The sequence below is a fragment of the Lactuca serriola genome, chromosome 6 (assembly GCF_051521515.1).
Source record: "Lactuca serriola cultivar US96UC23 chromosome 6, Lser_US96UC23_V15, whole genome shotgun sequence".
NCBI lineage: Eukaryota > Viridiplantae > Streptophyta > Magnoliopsida > Asterales > Asteraceae > Lactuca > Lactuca serriola.
In genome coordinates this window covers 106,722,495-106,727,542 of record NC_136413.1, presented here as the reverse complement: position 1 = coordinate 106,727,542, position 5,048 = coordinate 106,722,495, and the positions used below count along the sequence as shown (strand labels likewise).

The 5,048-nt window shown below is 35.1% G+C and overlaps 1 long non-coding RNA gene across 1 annotated transcript; it reads right to left on the bottom strand.

The window, feature by feature from the left end:
* Positions 1 to 219: 219 nt before the first annotated feature.
* Positions 220 to 1,491, bottom strand: LOC145058297 (uncharacterized). Its single transcript, XR_013686319.1, has 2 exons — positions 1,337 to 1,491; positions 220 to 638 (listed from the first exon to the last, which is right to left on the bottom strand). It is a non-coding gene; the product is annotated as an uncharacterized LOC145058297 (long non-coding RNA).
* Positions 1,492 to 5,048: the final 3,557 nt, after the last annotated feature.

Here is a 5,048-nt window from a genome sequence, read left to right as displayed (position 1 = left end):
GAACACTGACAAGATGGGACTTAGACTCTCCCTTGATCTCCAAACTATAACAGACATAAAAATGATAAAATCCCTTCTCATAGTCATAATAATATAAAAAATATCCTAAAAAAGTTTGCATAACAAATATAGCAACAAACGCATTCAAATGCTACTTAGGCCTGTCTTGTGGCCAAATATAACAAGAAAAGTATAAATAAGACTTCCAAAGATCAAACGTGCAAAATGAAGGATAATGGATAACTGATTTTTGTAGTAATTGTAGTATTGTACATTTTGGGACATTCACAAGTATCATCAAACATGATAGACCATTGGCCTTGGGCCTTAAGATGTATGAAACTAGTAACTAAACATCAAATAAAAAATTATATCATAATAATTGTTATATATGTTCATAACTTTAAACCTAAAACTCATTCAGAGGGGAGTCCATAGATGGGGGCTCGGAAGCAATGGATATCAATTTTAATCTGAGTTCATCAACGACAGACGCAACTTTGTGTTGGCCATTTGGTTTTTCAGGATGAGATGACTCGGAAATCTTTTTAGGTTCACAACAAGAAAGTGCGATGAGAGATTCCCTGGTAACTTCTAAAAAAGCCTCCTCCATATAATGCCCAACTATCTTCCTGTAGCTTTTTATAAAATAGTGAAAAAAATTAGGAAAAAAAATTATGACAATAAATATGGGTTATATATTTCAATTTTTCATTCCATTAAAGTAAAAGAATTAAAACACAACGGACTTGTACAACTCTATTTGGAACGCTTAAATCCTAACTGATCATCTCTACCAATAATATTTGTTTATATATGATTTCACATAACTTGTACCATAATGAAGTCAAATTGTGGAACGTTATTGTGATGAATATTGTTTAATTCATTTCATTACATGCTTTCTCTTGCAGGTCTCATTTCATCTCAAAATTATCTTAGTAACATGTGTTTAGTTTTGTTTTCCCCTATATTACGATAATGTGAATCACAAGAGCGTCAATGCTTTTATCATAGAAGAGGTCGAAATCCTGTTTCAAGGACAACTAAAGTTTACATCCCTAAAATCCCAGGTTTTCTTCTTAAGATCCAAAACGCATAAACTCAATGTATTAGTCACAAAGTAACGAAACTGTAATCTAATTGCAAATCAACTTCACGTATCCATGAAACGAAATGAAAATTGAAAAAAAAAAATATAAACAGTGATTGTTGCTTATAGGGAATCAAACAACAAAAATATGAATCTAATAATCCTGAAAAGCAAGAAAAAAAACGAAACAATAGCAGATTGAAACGATTAAAGCGGAAGAGAAAGAGGAAGAAGGAAGAGTACCTTATAATATGGAGGTGTACTGAAAAACGGCGTTTATCTCTGCGCTTTTGGGGCAAGCTGTTTGGTATGTAAGGATCTTGTTGTGAATTTCTATTCTGGGGAATAACTACAAACTACTGAGTTGTCTTTTTCATACTTTTCTCTCATTCTATATTATTCCGCTTTCCAACGTGTAATCTAGTAGGATCCTACTCAACACATTCATTTCTTTATTTATATTTTCGACTTTAATATCTTACCGATTAAAACGTCTCTTTTAGAAAATGATTCATACAATTTAATATTATAAAAGAATTTAAGCCTAGACATCGTATTTTCTGCAATAATATTTTTTTTGAAAAGGCGAATGTATATTAAAAGCCCAACAAGCAAAGAATTAACCGCAATAATATTTTTTTTGAAACAGCGAATGTATATTAAAAGCCCAACAAGCAAAGAATTAACCGAGGGCAAAAAAAAACAAGCTTTACAGTTACAAATTGCAACAAAGAAAATGATAAGACCACCAATAGTAAGGTTATTGTATTCCCTCTATAAATCATATATGCATGTATATTCAATGTACTCTAAGGTTAAAAGAATACATAGAATAAAATAATACATAGAGTTGAACATAATAAAATAAGAAACTTAAAGATGTCATTTAAATTGTTCGTTTGGATAATAATAGGTTCCTTTCTCCATTGGGACAAAAGTGACATTATGCTCATTACTAAACTTCTTGAAGAGATGAAATATAACCCACTGTATATCTTTTTGATCAGAGGTTGAATCGATCATCAGAAAAAGAATTAGGCCAAAAATTAGGATACATTCGGGGAAAATCAAACTTCCATCGAAGACAAACAAATGAAAGACTTACATAAAAATTCTCGTAGAATCGAGATTGAAGTTTTCATTATGTACATGTCTGATCATGAATTAGTAATTGCATCAAACCTCTAAAAAATCCTAATTGCTTCCATTTTTGGAATGGAATATTTATGGAATCTCCATGAATATGATCAAACCTTACTTCATGGTATTTGTATAGGGTTCTTCTTTCTTATTTTTAAGAAAGTTTATGGGAGGGCTCAGTTGATCCATGATTTATGTTTTATCTTTTGTTTCTTTTCGTTTATTTCGGGAAATATATCTATCAATTTTGATTCTTTCTTTTTCTCTCGATTCATTTTTGGTCGAGAAGTATAGATCATGCTCATGGATTAACAAAATGTGCAAAAGCTTTTGTTGAGAGAAAAACTTGAGACACACTTGAACAAGCATTAGAACAAGTATAGTTGCGGAATAGTTTATCTCAATGGATCTAAAAGCTCAACAATAATAATAAGTTAGAGTTAGATAGTTAGAGAGTTAGGTGCGGAAATGTAAGGAAATATAAATGGCAGCAGGTGTTATATCAAATATACACATAAGTTGATTATTAACAAAGAATGCATTCAGACCGAGTTAGTAAGTGATATCAAGCTTTGTGATTAAGTCAAGAATGACTTGCTCCGAAGAGAGGTGGTATTTAGATATAATATAGTGAACTTTACTAGTAAGAGAGAGATGAGAGAAATAACACTAGATATAAGATTCAAGATGCGAAGTGTTATCTGATATTGTATTTGAAATAAGAAACATTGAGTCCAATATATAGAGGCTCAAAGATTACACTTGTTCAACTATCTAAACGTAGCCATGCAAGACATACTGGACAAAAGAGAGTATTCTAAGAAAAGCTGATACAGAGCTAAACTAAGAAAGGTAGATATTGAACTGCGGATGACGATGACTTCGGATACGGTTGCTGAGCTGACTTGACTGCGGATCTTGGAAGGCTGCGGTAGGTCAAGTTTAAGAGGGTCACTTTCATGATTCAACAATTTCCCCCTAAGTGACCTCTTCAACTTTTCTTCAGTTATCAAGTTTTAGGAACTTGATTAGAATCCACCAAAACTTTCTTATATTCTCTAACCAGGTAATTCTCCTTAAAATTTCGAACCTGACTTTGACAGTTGTGTGTTTGGACTTTTGAATTGCGGTTCGACAAACTTCAATTTGCTTCCTTGTGAGACGATTCATGGCATTCATAGGAATAAAATATTTGGTTTCATTGAGTTTCCTTTTGAAAATGACTCTAGGATATGGGAAGTTTGTTGCAACCAAAGATCTCTCTTGAAAACCTTCAGTCAACATCGGTACGGGGTCTAGTGGTGGTAGATCGAACATTTTGGCAAGGGCAGGATGAATGTCTGCATCAATCTTTGCGAAGTCACAGACAGTTTTCCTTTGGAATGTGCTCGCCCTTTTAAACGCTATCTTCATCTTTGGATACTTTTTTGCTTTGTTTTGGAACACCTTTGCTATCAGGAAGACTTCTCCTGGATTCATACATGGGAAATCAGCTTGGGTGCGAACGTAGTCCTGATTCCTTCTTGTAAGAGTATACTGGATGAAGTCAGCTTTCATGAATTTTCGGGGTTTAAAGTTCTTGACTGCGGATGGTCTATCATTGGACCAAATTTTCTCTATTGAGGAGGCATGTTTAGCATGTAATCGATTAAGTCTTTCGAATTCCATGTGCAGTCTCTTGTGATCCGGTAAGCTGTGGTCAAATTGCTCAAATACAGTGAAGTATTTTTCATTGGGGGATATTGGAACATCCCAGTAACCATTAGATGGGGGTTCAAAAAAGGTAAGGTAGGGTTTGTAGTCATCATCCAACAATATGCGGTGAGGATTGATCCATGAATTGACTAAGGATTCATCTATGGTGATGTCGAATCCGTTTTCTCTCCAGATTAGCTCAGCAAACTTGGCTGCTTTTCAGTCTGCTTTCTTTTGTTTTGTTGTGGAAGAGTCATTTGAGTGTTCGGATGACATATTGGATGCTAAATCTTTAAAGTGGGGATGAGTCTCCGGTCGCTTAGGATAAGATTCCTCCTGTTGTAGTGGTGACTGATGTTGCGGTGGAGTCTGATGTTGTGGGGGTGTATGATGGCTTGGATTCTTATGAAGAGATGTTTGCGGTGAAGGAGTTCTTTCATTAATGACAGGGGAGCTTCTATGTTGATGAGAGATACGGTCTGAATGATGGTCTTCATCACTTCCCCCTCTTGAGGAATGCAGAGTCAGTGATTCCTCAAGACATTGCTTAAGACCATCAACTTTAGCACACAAATTGTCGAATTGTGCTTTAAGAGCATCAGCCAGTTGTTGATTGTTTGGAATAGTGGTGTTGAAAAGAAGTCGATGAATCTCCTTGGTGAGTTGAAGGATCTTAGGACCATGAAAATTTGAAGATAGAGAGCGTCGAAGACTGTTGATTGTAGATTGTAGGACCGAGATGGTGGACTTATAGGCAGTATGAGTTTCATCTATCAGCTTCTTCGAGTGAATTGACTGATCCACAATGGCTGTTTGAAGGTCTTCCTTGATTGTGGATACCTCAGAGATGAGGTGCTCTGCAGTAGCCATAAACTGTTTATGGTCAGCCTTACGACTTGTATCCAAAGAACGAATTCCCATTTCAACTTTCAGAGAGATTCGCTCAGCAGCCAGTCTTTCACGAGTTTCTAGTCGTTCTATTCTTTCAATGAGAGACTGTGGTCCTGGAATATCTTTAGGTTGTGGTTGTGTGGGCTTGACCGCAGCAAGAATCTGATCTACTTTTGCTTGTAGATTCAGAAATTCTTTCCTTGATACATCGTTCTTCTTTATCTTCTTT